This window comes from Anopheles coluzzii, chromosome 2 (genome assembly GCF_943734685.1).
Source record: "Anopheles coluzzii chromosome 2, AcolN3, whole genome shotgun sequence".
In the NCBI taxonomy this organism is placed as follows: Eukaryota; Metazoa; Arthropoda; class Insecta; order Diptera; family Culicidae; genus Anopheles; species Anopheles coluzzii.
In genome coordinates this window covers 58,041,456-58,060,467 of record NC_064670.1, presented here as the reverse complement: position 1 = coordinate 58,060,467, position 19,012 = coordinate 58,041,456, and the positions used below count along the sequence as shown (strand labels likewise).

The 19,012-nt window shown below is 31.9% G+C and overlaps 1 protein-coding gene across 6 annotated transcripts in view; it reads left to right on the top strand.

Annotated features, from left to right (window-relative positions):
* Positions 1–19,012, top strand: part of LOC120950399 (homeotic protein antennapedia) — a 133,835-nt gene that overhangs the window by 57,177 nt on the left and 57,646 nt on the right. For 5 of the 6 annotated variants that reach the window (XM_049608024.1, XM_049608026.1, XM_049608023.1 and 2 more), the window contains one exon: positions 2,630–2,707. The gene's annotated coding sequence lies outside the window, so the exon portion shown is untranslated. Of the gene's footprint in view, positions 1–2,629; positions 2,708–12,718; positions 13,012–19,012 lie in introns of those variants that run through there. The other variant, XM_049608025.1, reaches the window with a different exon arrangement.

Genomic DNA, 19,012 nt, shown 5'->3' with positions numbered 1-19,012 from the left:
AAAAAAAATGAAAAGACTTAGGTGTTTGAATAAAGCACTATGAATGTTCATAGCTGATCTTTGAAAGAAAGAACAAACCAAATCACTTCCTTAATAGTCGAAAGCCGTTGGTCACAGAAAAAGTAAAATGGATTGGACGGCCAAGGGATGATATAAAAAATGACACATGTATACGTTGCAAACGACAACACAAAAGCAATGCGAGTTTTCACAGAATTGGTACATCGCTGAATCACAGCAGAGGTGCCACAGAATCGATTTTGGGTAAGGCAACGCCAAAAGAAAAACAATCGAATTTTTCAAACGAATACACCGCGGGATCTTGTCTGATCTTATTCGAAGATCCTTAATACCGCTTATTGATTCCTACCAAATAACTTACACCGACTAACCTAACAGAACGAGATCACATGTGATTGAGATTATTTTTTATCATTAATGTACAATAACAGCTCATTTTCCAGTGCTGCAGTGTTTCTTATGCTCATCCTCTTACTTAGATGATTAGATTGATTTTATCGAACAGTAAAACACAGCTCTTCTTCTTATAGACCGCCCTATTTTCTATTTGTTGCAACAGCCCTGATTTGCCAAGGGCTGCATATATCATTAATAAGCTTGACAACCATTCACTTATTTATTATCCGAAGGAAGGTTATGACGGGCAGTTGTTAAATTGTGCGAGTTGACTGTTGTACTGTTGAACTGTTGACCGGGACTGTTACCCAAAACAGTTATGATTTGCATTTCGTATTATCAAGTCTATCAATAAGATCGCTTGCAATACACAACATTTTATACTTGTTTATAATTTCACACCATCAGTATCAGATCAGTATCTACAGCTCAGTAACTAACCAATAATAAGGCCATAAGATTATTATCCGGCTTGACTTGATCCGACTAACAAAAGCATAAAATGCTTTACAATCAAAAGATTGCATTCAATATTCAATGTATTCGAACAATTGTCTGTTTTTTTATCCAAAACAATGCATTGCATCAGATACCAAATTGCAAATAGTAATGATAATGGCAATAGATGCTATCATTACGACTGAAGTTATTGTATAATAGTCAGGCACAGCATAAATATCGTATTGCAGTGTCAACTCACATTTACAATGGAAGGCTTGCAAAACAACTGAAGGACTAATGGACGAAGTAAGAGTAACATATCTCAAAACTGTTCAAAGTTCAAGTCAAAAAAAACATTTTTTGTTTTGCTTTTTAATAGCTGATTAAGTTCTCCAAATAATTTGACCTATGATGTAAAATTTTAAATTGCAGGATTTAAATGATTTAAATAAATATAGAAGATCTACTTCGACTATACTGAAACAAAAACTTGTTAAAATTTTGTTGCATACATGTTTGAAAAGTTTATTATTATTATTATTATTTATTATCATCATTATTATTATTATTAGTATTCTTATTATTATTATTATTTTTATTATTATTATTTTTATTATTATTATTATTATTATTATTATCATTATTATTATTATTATTATTATTATTATCATTATTATTATTGTTATTCCAATTACTATTAGTATTATTATTATTGTTATTAGTATTATTATTATGCAAATAATTGTGTTAGCTCACATATTGAATCCGTAAAACATTGAGCGTTATTACAAACATATGCTACTGTTATGTACCGTTTAATTTTTTTTTATCAAAAATGTTATGTACAAATTTAGCGTAACTGCACATATCAAAACGGTTGTCAAAATCAAGTATGCAATCTCAGTTGCGCTGTGATTGCGCTCAATGTTTGCTTGCTCAATGCTTTAATATTGGATTGTTACTGTTCCAGTGTGTCGGAATAATATTCTTCTTTTTTTAGTAAGTTGCAGTTCTTCGAAGGATTAAATTTTAAAATGCCGTGAATTTTATTCAAAGGATTTTTTACAATTGTTCAATGCTAGTGTCATCTGTATCACATTTCATATATTACAGCGCCACCTAGTGTTAAATCTTTACTTAAATGTATGCAATGTTACGAACAGTCTTGATTTTATTCCACTACTATCAGCCTAGTTGTATGCAATGTGCTAACCTTTCATCTGGATGACTGATACATAAACCTATTTGAAATTATAAACGTTTTTGAATTTTGTAACGTCACATTCTTACAGCAAAAACAGGAAGGACGTTATGTGCTAATAAATAATTGCTATTGATATAAATATTCATTTTGCAACTATTTACGTGTATGCATGGATAAAACAATATTTAAAAAAAATATAATAAATAGTACTAAATAGTAAAGTTGTTGCAGAAATTAGTTGAATTAAAATGCTCCCTGCAAAAGTTTGCTATGTGGAAGCTAAATAAACAATTGTTAAGCCCCTGAATATTTGTTTATAAATATATAGAAACAAAAAAAAATATATATATATATATATATATATATATATATATATATATATATATATATATATATATATATATATATATATATATATATATATATATATATATATATTTTCTTTTTTTTTATTTATGTCTTTATTTTTTTATTTATGTATTACTTTCTATACATATATCATATTACATACTGTATGCTACATGAATAATATTTTTGTAATCATTTGTTTAAATTTATTTTTTGCAGATAGACTGTTTCACTCCATGTAGCAAAAACAAATTATCAAACCAAAGAAACGATTACATTGAGCTTATCTTATCAAAGGTGAGTGGAAATTAAACAACTCTGATTACCAACGTACCATTGATTACTCTATAATAAGTATATTGAAAATAGGTTTAACAAAACCAATATCATTGATATAGCATATATAGCAATGATAAAGTCCTTTAAACATCATTACAGAAATATATTAATTATTTACTAAGAATAATCAACCTTTTTTTCATTACAAAAAATAAATACTTGATGAAAGGGAAACCATATCAGATACCACTTTAACTGGAAAGGGGGAAACAATGATTTATAATCTATAATTTGTCTAATATTGAGGTACATTTATGATAAAGCGGACTAAAGTCTCGTCGATTCAATCATTATATTTATATCCAGAAATGATTTTCTTGTAAAAGAATTGAACGACCACGATGGGTCCCGGCTTACAGGGTTTCTCTAACCATTTGAACACAATAAGTTTCATTTCTAATCCGTAAAAATGCAATTTAATATTGTCAAATGTGTTTAACATATACAAAGCCACCAATCATCCGTTTACAGTTTCCAGCCATTAAGATGAAATTTCAGCCGGTCAGTGGAACAATAACCATCATTCGAGCAATAGCGCATTAACATGAGTGGAGGCCCCAAGCGGGCACAAGAATGTATGCCTATCTAAAGTGTCGAACGAGAAGTTGTATGAGACATTCTAAACCAAGGAAAGATTGAGAAGCAAATTCACTTGTGAGCAAGCGTTGGTCTCTATTTCTCAGGGAACGTCAAGTTGTAGAATAAAACAGAGAAACAAACCTCACCACACTCAATATTGAAAACTGTTACTGGGGCCCTTTCCGTTTGAAGCTCGTAGGCTGAAATTTCAGCCTGTCAGCTGTTTGCATTGTATAGCAGTTTTCGGGCAGCTATCTAAGTGAGTATAATATACAGGTGGGCTTATCCCAAGGTGTATGAATTGAGAAAGCTGATTTTTATCGCTTCTGCTTCTGAATGAAGATTGTAAGAGTGTTTTGAGTATTCGTCAAACCTCCAGAAAGCTCGTTGGAGCAAAAGTTTTCACTCGTTCTGTCAAAAAGTGATGTTCAAAATTAGTTATGAAAAAATGCTATGAGACCACCTGGACTACATACACTTTGATTCTAGATTCGATCACCTGATTTCTTTAATGCACCTTGGGATAAATGTAAACAAACCCGTGTTTTCGAGCAGGTACTCGAATCTAATTCTAGCTTTTAGGCTAAAATGTTCTAGACTGAAAATCGCAGGCTAGTTTTTTGTGTGGTTTTGTATGGATTGTTTACATGATTTCAGCCTCCAACTGTCAAACTCCATACAAAAAACTAACTAGAATCGTGAAGGCCCCCACTTTTGGAGTTTTTATTTTCATTGCAAATATAAGAGCTATTAGGCAAAGATAGATATAAAGATATAAGAGCCCAACATTTACCTTTATAATACGTATTCAAACAGTAGAATTTATTTAGTAAGGAAAATGAAAAAAAAAAAACAGACAAACGTTGGATTATCATTAACAATATTTTGATTGAGAACTGGGATTCATAAACATTATAATAGGTTTTAATGTTGGTGCATTTCCTCTGTGTGAAGTTTTTCAGAGCTTAAGTCGCTACACACTGCTTAAAGCCTAGAAATGTATAATTCTTACTTAGTTTAAAAATAAGTGAAATGAGCTACCTATTTGTCAAAATAATTTATTGATAATTGACAACAATGGAAAATAAATAGTTTTTTTAATTGTAATGAATGGATGTAAACAATTAACAATAGGCTTATTTTTCATTCTTAGAGCAGTTTGATAAGAACTGTACTAAATTTTTGTATAGAACTGTACATGTTTTTTCTTCGTGATTATCTTCCAATGTTAGTATGTTTGCTGATTTGTTTTTTTTTTGTAAATTTGAAAGACAAGTCCGTAATTCGCATAAAATTTACGTACATCCGTTAGTCGCACCAAATTAGTAAATCAGAGAATAGCTGCAAAACAGATTTGTTTTCATTTTGGCATAATGACCTACACCGTCGTGCCGACCTATGCAAACTCCCGAGACTTATGAGTACCACGCATCCGGATAGTCAGTCTTTACTACTTAAGACGGCCCGGATGTGAATCGAATCCTACGGGCCTTTTTGAAGCCGACGCAGTTCAAATAGGCAACCGGACCTTCAATAGCAATTTAATAAAACTAAATTTAAAGCACGCTAACCTTAAAAGCTTTTTCTAGTATAATCCGCATAGACTGACATACATACATAGTCTAGTCTTTTAACTGAAGTTGTAAACAACTATTGAATATCAATCTAGTGTTTTCATTGTTTTAGTTTGTGGTAGGTTAATCCCGTTTCCTGTGAGCTGTACGTAGCTTATGGATGGCCTCTTACTTTTCGAAACTTAAAAAAAGGTTGTAATGTCAGAAATGGTAACGCAAAAAACATTTTTTTATGTTTTCAACATTTGACGATCAACAAACTTTACAGATTTTGCACCTAACAATGTAGATCTTTTTTATCTTTTTTTGGTTTCAGACCAGGAGCCCTTTCCAACCACCGATCTATCATATTAGTACATCATAGTTACATAGGTACTTCGAATAATAGATCATTTTGAAAATATGCTCGTCATGGGTTCAACCCCCGAATGGACTGTGTCCTCATTCGTAGAATTGACTACCGGTTGTTATGCCAAAGAAGAAGAAGAAGAAGAAGAAGAAGAAGAAGAAGAAGAAGAAGAAGAAGAAGAAGAAGAGGAATAAGAAGAATAAGAATAAGAATAATAAGAAGAAGAAGAAGAAGAAGAAGAAGAATAAGAAGAATAAGAAAAAGAAGAAGAAGAAGAAGAAGAAGAAGAAAAAGAACATTTATTTCATTTAAATACGCTCGACAAAACATCTTGAGCCTGTCTCATGGTATAATCGTCCAATCGTGCGACCAGACAACATGCCTTCATAGGTTCAAATTCAGAATAAACTGAGCTCCTATTTCGACTGTTTTACGATCTGGCTTTTGATAAACCTATAAAACTAAATTTTCTTATGTTGTTAATGCATCATCAGTGATTTACGCATTGTTCACAAAATAGTCCATAACGTGTATGTGGTATAGTTAATCCGAAATGGTATATTTTCTTTAAAAAACGAATGAATTATATTCAAATAACTTTCGTAAGGAACCTATCATACCGACGGCTTTTCAAATCCATCTGGGTAGTGTTGACATATACTGGTAAATGAATAATGGCCGCTCTTTAAAATATACACACAAACACACTTGCATGTTCTCTCACCAGTTCGTGTTGGTGTTGCAATTATCCAGGTAGTGTATTTAACACTGGATGAGCTTTTTGTTATATTAGCAGGTATATTTGCTCATGAATAATTTCTTCAACTAAGCAATTTTTTTGGACTTCTAAAATATAGTATAACTTTACAATTCCAGTCTTTTTTGTAAGATTCATTTGATATAAAATCCGTTTTTCCAAAGAGAGAGACTCTTTGCTCTCTCGTAGAGTCATTCTCACAAAATTGATATGTTGCGTCGCGTTGAACAGACACAGGAAATGAAAAATGCGTTTCTTAAAAATGTTACCAAAATATTATGCTTTAGCATGGTAAAGTAGTTACATTGATTGAACTACGTGGGTTTAGATTCATGTACATGGAAGTGATTCATTCTAATAAGAATATATCGACTGAACCGTATGTATTTCTTTTCGATAGACATATTTGAAAAAAGAGTGTTTTTAATTGTTGGGTATGGTGTCTAGAAATATAACATGAAAAATAAAAAAAAATAATATTTCTAGTTTCATACGAAAAAACAAACGATAAACAAACTGAACGCCTTGTAGATATTTTTTATTAATGGCCATCCCACTTAATATTTTAAGAACCCCGACGGCATTTTGAAGTTGGACTTACTCAGAGCCTCATGCCGTGTAATCTTTATGAATTACTGATGAAATAAAATTTCCATTGAAAAATATATTAATTTCTATTCAAATAATTGAATCCTGGGGTAATAGGCACAACTGGACTAATGAAACATTCCCAGTTGGATATTTAAAATATAATATTTACACATACCGCCAAACCACTGTTATAATCAGGCACATTTTTGACAAATTGAAAACAATGAGGGAACATTTGTTGCCAAATTGTATTTACCAAATAAAATATGAAAATACCAAAGATGAAAATGGAAAGCTATATAACAAATACTTCAGTCCTACAAAATAACGCATATTGTGTGGTTCTTTCCAAAATTGTGATAATTCACTAAGTCATAGGTGTTTAGCGTTTTATTATCATTTTTTGTATGATGGATTCTCAGAAATTAATTTTCATAAATAAATAAACATAAATATCAAAAAAACATACAAATAAATTAAATAACAAATTGAATAACCAATACTTTCAATTTGTGATCTAAAAATATATTTCTTAATGTGTTTGGTTACCATTTCTTTTTTACATTTGTCAATGCCTTTTCTCCTTTGCTTGTTCATTTCGGATCATAGTGCTGTGAAATTACCGTGATATCATTGTTAATGAATTAAGTTGTTTCAAATAAATATTTGCCCTACATACAAGACTTCATAAGTCATTTGCAAACAGTTTTATTTGCAGTTATTGCTTTTCTTTGCAATGTTGTTACAGTCGAATATCTTTATGCCCTTATTTAAAAAAATACCAAAAAATGTATGACAAAGGTATGGAATCAACATTGAATCATAAGTAAATGTTTATTCTAACAGCAAAATTAGAGGAGCAAGATTGTGCGATTCGGTAACTGCTCTCAAATTACCAGAAAACAATCAATCTGAATAAGAAACAATCTGCTGGACACTGATGGCCTATCCTAAGATCTTGAGAGTAAGACAATAACTGGAAGAGACCATAACACTCAATTCGTATGAAAAAAAATGCACATGTCTTCGAGCATACGTTAATTGAACAGAAAACTATAAACATAAATAAATGCTCCTGCTAACCAGTAGCAAAATACGGAAAATGATGAATGAATAAGTGAATGTGGGGAATTAAATTGTTCATTGACTTACATGATAAATAAACATAAATCTACCTTTTCCTAAAGAACCTTTGGCACAACAATTGAGTATTCATTGTTCTCGTCAAGGAAAACTAGATAATTAGAAAGGTGTTACAACGATTAAAAACAAAATGCAATATTAATTTTATTAAACGGCATACACGTCTGTGAATTCAAAATTTGTCAACATGTGATCGCATAGGAATTAACATACCTGTTTGTTTTTATCATCGGCGTGTTTTCGAAATAAAATTATAATAAGAAATTCTTGCTCTTGTTTGCTTCATTGCAAACTGTTTTTTTAGATTCAGAACAATGCCTTAAGAAATTTGATCCTTCTGAAGGCATTGTTCTAAACTTAAACTTAAAAACTTAAACTTACACTGGTATCGTATTTACCTTATGAATGGAACATCAATGGATTTTCTTTGCGACTATCCTGAGATTGTCACCCTAGTTTCTTGACGTTCTTCAATTTTGTGAGTGCGACAATCTTTTGGTTTGCGAGTGGAAAATCAACATTCAGTTCAGTCAAAACCGTGATTTACGAGCATTGGATGGAATTTTAAACTGTTCCATTTTCTACTTCTATTCGTTGCTGTTGAAGTCGTAACGACAAGCCAAATGTTGGCGCATTAAATCTATAAAGGTGCAATAGCGATTTCATGCAAGAGAAACCATAAGATTACATTTTGTTATTGATTAATTAAATGTAATGTTAAAGTTTTGTATTTTTTATATCACACAAAAAAGAATAAGAATACATTTTTTAATTAAAATAAAACACCTTATTACTCTATTTGTCTTTGCCTTTTTGCCTCTTTTGCCAGATATTTGAATTTGAGATCGTCTAATCATCAAAGGGGTCCCGTCATACAGTAGGTACGTAGGACGTTACTCCAAATGGAAGACGAAATATATAAAAATTTAGTTCAAAAAGTTTACAAGTGATCCTCGGTTGTTTATATATTTAAATATTTGTGACTATGGAGTGTGGAGAGAAATAATTGTGTCTTTTCTTATTTTTAATTTCTTTTTCTGATACCTTACCCGGTTCTTATGTGTCTTATCAAGTTTTGATAAAGATGTATTATACAAAACATGTTTACAAGTATGTGTATATATATTTAGGATTAATCAACATGATCATTTGTCTTTTTTGATGTCTGTTCTTCATGCTCAATCAAGTTTTAACGAGTATAATAAGAGCTTCGTTATTTAACCTGTCAGGCAAACTCAAAGCTAAGCTTCTTTCAAAAGTTTGTTCTGCTACGTGGAACAAAGTAACTTTTTTTATCTTTCCTGAAAATAGGTTCAGCAAATTACAAAAGGGATCAGTTGCTCAGGAAAATCTTATGAGTAGTTAAATTACTTTTCATTCATTTTAGTTTACTTTGTAGTGTGAATTAATTTTATTTGTTCCGCTGTTCTTATATATTATTGTCTCGATTTTCGTAATTTTGTTTAAACTATTTCTATAGAAAAGCTTGAACGTAAACAAAAATAAATCTTATAAGCATTTTGGTAATAATGCGTGATGTGCAGTTTTGTGAAACTTCATTATGTTCCTAAAGATTTAATTAAAAAAGTAGATGTGCTGCACAAGAAACTAAAACTCAGTTTACAAATGAAATCTCAACTTAGCGAATTGAGTCCATGCAACGGATACCAATTGTTATGTACAAATAACGAGTGATAATACTCATTTGATGACACATATGGGGCGTTGTGAACATGTTATTGTTGTTTTACATGTCTCCCTTATTCATTTTTAGTATGAAGCTACGGTTATTTCAATACATTTATCTTTATTGTAAATGATCGCCACACTGAAGACGCATTAAACATATTAAAAACCCCATAACTAAAAACGCTGGCATAAAACGGTTGTGGCATGAAAGTGAGTTGTTTAACTAGATTGCAAAACCAAATTGCCATAAACAACCATGATACAGACATAACATTTTTACTCAGGTTTCTTTCAAACGACAAAAGACATCCCGTGCAGACACAGTTGCTTTAAGAGTACCTTACGATTTGTTCGTACTCGCCTTTTTTCTTTGCAGTTCCTTATCGGGATGTCACGATCATGATCGTGTGTCAGCGGGCCTGCTCCAATAAACGTCGCTCAATGGTGGAATTGATTGAATAATTCTACAATTGTCAGTCACTACATAAAATTTCGGTATCGATATAAATGTTGTATTTCTGAGTGATTGCACAGTTGCAAAACATTCAAAAAGAAGAAACAAGAAATGTGAACATCAATGAATAAAATGTAAGACGCTCAGAGATCTAATGATACAGCTCATTGTCGTCGTTAAAAGATATTAAAAGATATAGAAGATATTAAAAAAAAAAACAAAAAAGAGATTTCGTTAACAAAATTTTCCAATATGGATTCAATTTTCGAGTTTTAGAGTGGGTTTGTTTGACACTTTTACGTTTGACTTGGATAATTGCCTGACATGATAGGGTTAAGGTATAGAATAAGGAGAGGAAAAACTTAGAAATAAAACATTTTCTACATCAGCTTTGCATATATGATGATCTGTTTTTCGTTTGATAGTTCACAATTTTGCCGGCTGGATTATCTTCTCTGCCCTGATTATCGCTCTGATTTCCTTCTTCTTCTTCTTCTTCTTCTTCTTCTTCTGCTTCTATTTGGCTAACGTCCTACGCAAACATGCCGGCCTATAAGGCTTTCGAGACTTAATGCATTACCACACAGCCGGATAGTCAATCCTTGCTACGGGTAGATGGTCCACTCAAGGCTTGAACTCATGACGGGCATGTTATTGAGTCGTTCGAGTTGACCACTGTATCAAGGGTCCGCCCGTAATAATAAGATAGGTAATTATTTTTTCCGACCCAGTAATACGACCTTTCTGGACAGCTTTCTAGGTTGTTAAGCTTGCAATCATTAGTTAGGCAGTCAAGCTAAAACTTTTAAAGTAAGGTATAAGCGAAAGCAACATTTGAAATAATGATTGAGAGTAAGGGAAACCATTAAGTTACTTGTTATAGAAATTATCTCAGCAAATGAGCGTTTACTATTCTATTCAAAGATTCTTATTTGCAACTATACTAAGCTTAAATACACGTATATTGAATAGACTTCTCTGTTTACAACCACTTACACTACAGTTAAAAGCAAAAGAAGCTGAAGAAATGATTTATGGCTCTCAATGCTGAAAGAGGCGTTTTTGGTTTGGGTGAAGGGAATATAATAAAAAGCAACAAAAACAGAAGCGACAAAACGCAGGGAAAGATGAAAGAAGCGCTTGTTCATCGTTTGATTCGCAAGAAATTCTAGAAAGCTTTGAATGTTGTTGCATATGCGCTGTGGTTGTTTAAGATATGAACACACTACAAATATCAGGACAAACTATCATTTTCCAGGTAAATAACTCATTTAAGACTGCAGTTGCTGCTGACGAAAGAGGACAAAAGATACTAGAACTAAACTCAAAATATTAAACTCACAAACTCACAAACAGTAGCTATTTTTCATATAAATCGTACACATTAGCGTATAATCGTATATTGTATAATCTTAAAGGAAATTATAACGCTACAGTCTATATAATATGTGAAATGGCAGATTTGTATGCATACCGGACAAAAGGCAGTTCATACCCAATCCCAAACAATTGGTAATTTCGAGAAGGCAGAACAGAGATCCTAATGAATGATTTCATCAATTTCAGTAAACATAAGAGAATGTTTAAAGTGTGCAATATTCTATTTTTTATGCTCTTTATGATTTTTTACAGCACCGGATACCAGATGTTGTTGTAATACTGTTGTTTGTAGTTTCTTTCACCACACGAACCATCTTCGGTTCATTCTCCTATGCTTAAAGTACGCTTTATACTTGAATTAGAGAGAATACATTGCTCAGTATGGATTGAGTTTCTCAGAGAATATTGTTGAATTGCAAGAGTAAATAATGAATATTGAGTATAATCGTACTGCTTACGATTTATGATTTGTTATTGTTGATCTCTCTTTCATACTACCGTTCATATCCTCATTTAGATACATAAAAGCACTCGTACAGGTATTTAATTGAGTCAAATAGAAAAAAAATTTATGTTTTGGTTAATACAATTTAGCCAAAAAAAAAATTAAACACCTATTTTCAGTTTCGATTTCGTTTATTTTACATGACAGATAAAAAGATAAATACATATAAAAAATCAACACAAGTATTTCATTACGCTTATTTATGCCTATGATTGTAAATACTTGTAAAGCAACATTTAAGCAGCAGCATGTATGTATATTGAAATAGAAGAAGGCATTTTTGAATTGTATTACGGACTGGCTCCATGCAGCATCTTTTCAAAGCAATATGCAGAGAGTGCAGAGAGTGTGCAAAAACTATGAGTATCACAATCTACGTGAGAGTAATTCATTCGCTCTCATTATCAGAATCGTAGAATCGTGGTCGAAAGCTGTCCTGAAAAGGATTCAGTATGATATTCTACATTTTTGACCAGTTGTCAGCAGCATTCTTCATAGTCGTGCCTTGGTGATCGGATGTTGAATAAACAATTTAAAGATAATTTCGTGTCCTTGTACGTTTTAGCTTGTCTCGATATGTGGCAACCTTGGTTTACCAGTGTACGCCAGTTTTTTTTGGTTGTGTCTTATAACATTACTACGTTAATACCTATTCTGACATGATTGAAATCATTTTATTAGGCAAAATGTTGTGACGAAAATAATTATTGGTACATGAAATAATATCATGTTTTTGAAGTGTATATGCTTGATTGGAATCATCTGCTGCCGAAATCAAGTTGATTTTTGTTTGCTTCAATATTGTGTTGCTGATTGAACAGAAAAGGTGTAAAATGAATCCTTAACTTATGCGTAAAACTTAATTAGGTAATAAGATCTCTAATAAATTTGGTTTCGAGTGTCATTAAATCTTTTTTCTATTATTTAGTAAACAACTTCATTACGAATGTATTTTTTTCAGTGGGAGTGAATTTCAATTCAATTGTAAATTATCCAAAACTAAACATAAAGCTACTAATTTGACATCGTATATGAGAGTATTTACAATAATGATTCCGTTAGACATAAAGTGTCCAGAAACTATGTTTAGTGAACAATGCTTTTGTGCAATAAAAATGCAAGTTTCTTGGAATGAAAAAATGAACCCGTGGGAATTTTCAGCATCATGGATGACTAATGTTAAATCTATAAATGAATCAAATCTTAAATCTGATTTGATATTGTCTCACCAGGAAAAAAAGGTAACTATGAAAATGGTATTTTAAGTCTTACATATTTCACCATAAGTAATATGTGTGCAATAGCTAAAAAAATGCAACATAGATTAAAAATAAATAAACATAAATACATTAATCTATTACGAGTAAAACAATTTATCAATGGACTTGCGTAGATAAAAACTGATGTAAGTTATGACGATGGTCTTGAAAATTACCATCTAAGCAAGATGTTTAATAGTTGCTCTTTTACCTTATTAATGCTATAGAAAATTAGCTTGTTGATGTTTGTGTTTTTCATCTTTTGATATGTGTAATCGTTCCTTTAATCATGTAAATTTTTGACATCGAGCGTTAAATTTTTTATTTCCAGCACTAATTTTTTAGATATCCAGCACAAGGCACAAATATGGAAAAAATAAATAGTTAATCTATTTTAGAACAAACCATTCTGATTTTTCTAGCCTTTTTTCATTCATATATGCTTGATATTATGTCATTAACAAAATCCTACTTTTAGATTTTGGCGATAGGGTAAATGTACCAATAGTGGTGCAATTTGTAGTGGTGCCGATGTGTTTTAATGGATTTAAAGTGTCAGGAAGGACAATTTCTGAATATTTTAACACAAACCAATTGGAATATGTTTTATCTACGCAATCACAAACATTTTTATCATAAAAAAACATCAATTTTACGAAAAAATACATATTTTTGTGACTGCTTCGTTGTACCTATAATGGAGGTATGGTTCCTATAGTCGTCGTATTGTGTTCCTATAGTGGTGGTAAACAAAGATGCATTAAAAACGGTGTATAATATCAATGAAACTTAGTTTCGAAGCTGTTTTTCGTATGAATAGCAAGGATTACTGCCATAATATAGGTTTCTTGCGTAATTTGATCGTAAAAAAATGTATAAATTTGATCAATGAAACTGTTGACAAAAGTACTGCATCACACCTGTCGTCAACCTACACCCGGAAGAGTGTGATTGATTTGAAGTCAATTTTTATTCAGCCATAAAAGCAAATTTTGGCCTGTTTTTCGTAAATTATCTACATAAAACTCATTTCTGTTGCTTATTTTAGTGAAAACAGTACGACATGTCAAAAATATCCTCGAAAAAATCTAAAACGACCTGCTTTCATTGATTTTATAACTATAACCACTATAGGTTGTTTTGTGTACCTATAATGGCACTATGGTAAAAAAACACTTAAAAATGCATAAATATGGTCAAAAGACAAATCATTTTAGTAAAACAATAACATTTCATAACAGTTATGTTGAAAAACTAGTAATTGCGTGGTTATGTGGTCATTTAGAACGTTAACAGAAAAATGAGTTTCGTTATGAAATCCTAAGGATTTTGGAAAAATGTTGACACATTTCACAAAATAATGGATTTTTCGGTCACTAAATAACGGAATGGCCCCATTTAACTTTTAAAACCTTTGTAAAAGGCTAAAGAACATTTCACACTAACGTAAATAACGTAATTACTTGTAATTTGCCGTATGAGCCGCATTTTAGTGCAATACCACCACTATTGGTACTACCACCACTATAGGTACATTTACCCTACTTGGTATTTGGTTTTGAAAATTGGCCGGAACTCAATGACTTTTTTGCAATGAGCTATTGATTATGACAAGCTTAGGCTGGCAATAATGGGCATAAACACAACCAATAAAACATAATTTGTTTTCATTGCAATTGATTTTTTAGTAGTCTTACAGCTATAACATGTCAGTCATAACTTTTAGTTTGTTTCTTATGATACATTTTAAAAGCATGTTTATTTGAATAAAACTTCATCTACAACAAAAAATCTATTCAAATTATTTCTAAACCAAAATGTAAGCTTTGGTTTTCATATGTTGAATAACAATGATATAAAAGCACAAGTAGAAGAAACGAAAAAGGTGTTACAACAGTGAAAAAAAACAAATTTGAAGACATTTTACGAGGATATACCGAGTAACGACAACTAATTGTTAATTTTAGTTATTAGTTCTCCTTAAGCTTCTTCTTCTTGGCGTAGCATCATACACGGGCATGTTGGTCTAAACAGACTTTGGAGACTTATTCGGTACCACGCAGCCGGAAGGACTATTACTAGCTACGTAGGGAACTTTGCATTCTAGACTTGAACTTACGACGACTGAACCACACGACCGCCTCTCAAACAATTTTAGTTTTATTCTTTCTCTAACATATAAAGTTGGATTATTTTAGCATGTATATCAATAAACAAACGCCGATTCGTCGCAGATGCGATCATGTGAGTCCATGAAAGATTGAGAAGGATAAGTAAGGTGTAAAAAATCTAGATTTATTTTTTTCTAGTCTTTAGAAGTAATATAAATCATTTCCAACAGTTTTAAACAACAAACAATTTTAAATGCATATTTGTTCAAAAATGCTGAAATCCAATATGGTGGACCGTAACTGTCAAATGGATACAATCAAAATGATGAATACTGTTTCACTGACGGATTGAAAATGGCAGTGAAAATATGAGATACAGCAACTCTAGAAAAGAAAACAATCATTAATACCCGATTTTGTATTAAGCATGATCTTAGTGTTTTGTCAATGTTTTTAAGATGGCGTACGATTGCAGGCTGGAAGTCAATAGTAAGCTAGTTAGTCGCCGAAGTAACACAAATGTCACGCGTATGGACATTTTTGAGTGAATTTGTTTTAAGGAAAACGAAATATAATTAATATATATATTGTGAAATTTTAGTTCCATGGTAACTGTCGTCTTGACGAATCTTTTACCCTTTCTCTATGCTGTGTAACAATCTACCGACTGTTATTCATCCACGCATGTATATTCTTATTGATCATTTTCTTCAACTTGCTGGTCGCTGTTAAAATGTAGCCAAATAAGAAGTTTTTTTTAAGGTCCGAAGGAAATTTTTGACAGAAACATAATTTATGACTCTCCACTTACTAGACTTTAAGGAGTGTGCGTGGATGGAAAAGAGCGAGGCATAATGGTTAGTTAGGAAGACAGACGCAGATAACAAAAAGAAGAGACTACGAACCAGATCAAACCATACTGCTATCGAGCGTATGCAATAAAAGAAACAACTGAAAACTAAGGAAACATCACATCTTCGAGCTTTTCGTGTATGTTTTTTTCTGGGTCCTCGCCACGTCCTGGATTGTTACATCTTTTGCAGTCTAACCTTGGACTTTATGCATTTTTGAAAGATAAATAAAATAAAACCTAAAGAACTGTCAATGAAGAGTCACCAAAAACTCTATAAATGTATAATATAAATTTAAACAATATAATAAAACATAGTATAATATAATATAATATAATGTAATATAATTTTCTTCTTTTTGGCGTAACGTCCTACGTGGACATTCCGGCCTATACAGGCGTTCGAAACTTAAATCATTACCACGTAGCCGAATATTCAATCCTTGCTACGGAGGGACGTTCCATTTTGGGCTTGAATCCATTACGGGCATGTTATTGAGTAGTTAGAGTTGACGACTGTACCCCGCCCCAATATAATATAATGTTATAGAATATAATATTATGTTATATTAATATATTATAATATAATATAATCTAAAATACACTTCCTCGAAAGGGGTGAATACGGCCAGGCCGTAATAAAAAAACAAACAAACAATCAAATCATGTAATATGATATAACTTATTGTACTATAACATAATATAATATAATATAATATTCATCCACCTATAACTTTATAGCATATTTTTATAACTTTGAGTCTTTTTTACAAGTAACACATTGCTTAGTTAGGCACAAAAAATCCCAACACATCTATTTCAATGCAGACCTTATTTTACTTTAGCAATTTAGTTATTATTTGCAATTGCATAAAAGCTTTTTTATTGAAATATATGACAGACATTCTCGTAAAACTTCAAAACAGCAGCATGGTTTCATACTATTCAGTTCCGGAGCGTCTGTATCACTACGAACTGGTTCGAGAGGGTCATAAATCAATTCCATCACAAACAGTTTGTTGACGCACACCTGACAACCCCTTTCTTGCTGCTCTAACCGTTGAATATCATACATAGTCGAGTATTGGAGTTCCATCAGAATCCTTCCGCATTCCATAACCCTCAAACAACATAACAATACTGATATGAGTTATTGTTCAACGGAAATGGAAGCCATTTCCACGCTTTGTCTGTTGTTTTTTTTCCAATTGCATAGGATTTACATTCTCGTCATCCTTTCATTTGCTTCTATTAACAAGAGATCCCAGAGTCTCCCAAGTAAGTCATGCGTCCTTTACCAACAGAATCATTGGCAAAATTTTATTTAATAGGCATTATCACTTACATACCAAAATAGATACAGAGATTTGTATGGTATATTGTATTCTTCTATCACAATCATCAGTTTCAGTAGACGTAACCGGATAAAATCAATGAAATACTGCATCGTATGTTCCCAGAGTGTACTTCATACATTCATACATTTAATGCGTATCGAGATAGCGAGATAAGTAAAGTAAACATCTACATTTTATAATCATTAATTAGTCAATTATTGGTTAAAATACAAACGTCAAAGAAATTTTTAATATTTACGAATAAGTGAACTACGGTTCGGTTCTATTCTATTTTCGAAAACCACTGTGCACACTGTGCTAAGAAAAGCGATTCGTTCATATGGAAATTCATTTCACCCATTCTATGAAAAGGAGCTTTTTATTATTATTATGCGTTTTATTATTGAAGTCGCTTACTTTTGGCTACGAAAATGTAATGCTTGTCACATCGCCGTGTTTTGCGTGCATCATTCTCACAAAATCTCTCGTATCTTACGCTCTAGATTGCGCTCAAAGTGTGTGTATACCAGGTGGTCTCGTCCCATACAAATTGATAACTAATTTCAGAAACATAAAAAGCTCCTCGTTCCAGAATGGGTGAAATGAATTTCCATAGCAACGGTTCGCTTTTTTTTGCAACACATACGTAGTATACACTGGTGTCCTCATCCACGGCATTATTTTGCTACAGAAATGAATTTTAATTAGTTCAGATTTGATTTAGCTTACAATTAGAAATATTCTACGTGTTTCAAGGTATTTTATTGAAAAGAACGAAGAGTTTAAGAGTGTTTGTGTCATAAAAAAACAGTCTTTGAAACCACCTGGTCTTCATAGATTTTGATGGCGCTCTGCCTTTTTCTATTCGTTGCTAGAGTGAACTTTGCCTTCTTTCTCTGTTTCTTGGATTTGGTGCAATGTACTTGAAATGATTCTAGTAACCATGCTCATAAAACCATAACCATCCGTTCATAAAAAAATATTAATCGCAGTTGGATAAAAATACTAGAAAAAATAATTCAAAAATTAAAACACGTTTTTCATACCCTTACAGAAAATGAAGTTACCTAAAAACGTGTTTTAATTTTTTTAATATTTTTTTTACTCAGAAATTTGTTGTCAATTTACATGGGACAAGGCCTGGTCTACATACTCTTTGATGGTTGGCATTTATTTTGTTGGGTTTTGCCCAAGGTGCCTAGATAGACTACAGTTGGGTCCTTAGCTTTGATTTTGGTTTTGATTTTGGAGATTTATATGGAGATTGGCAGATAAGGAGGAAGGGTTGTTAAGGACTTTTTATGAATTGCTAAGTAACTTTGGACTGCCTAGCTGTCAAATGAAAATTTGTCGAATTACACTGGACGGATCGGCTAGTAGGAATGTATGGACTTTGATTTTGCCCCGATGTTTATGGCGTTTTTTAAGTATGTATGACTTTAGACCTTCAGATACATCGCGAGATAGTAAGTATCTCATTATTAAACCATTTTGCAACAGCTAACAATGTGAATGCTCGTATCGCTCAGCAACATACTCTTTCGGAGAAAAACTATTCAAGAGAGTTTAGGGCGTTTTTCAAGATGCGTTATTAACATGCGTTATGTCCCGTTGTTATGGTACATTTTACCCCAGCACATGTGCATATTGCTCTTTACAGAATCATAAAATTAATTAATGAAATG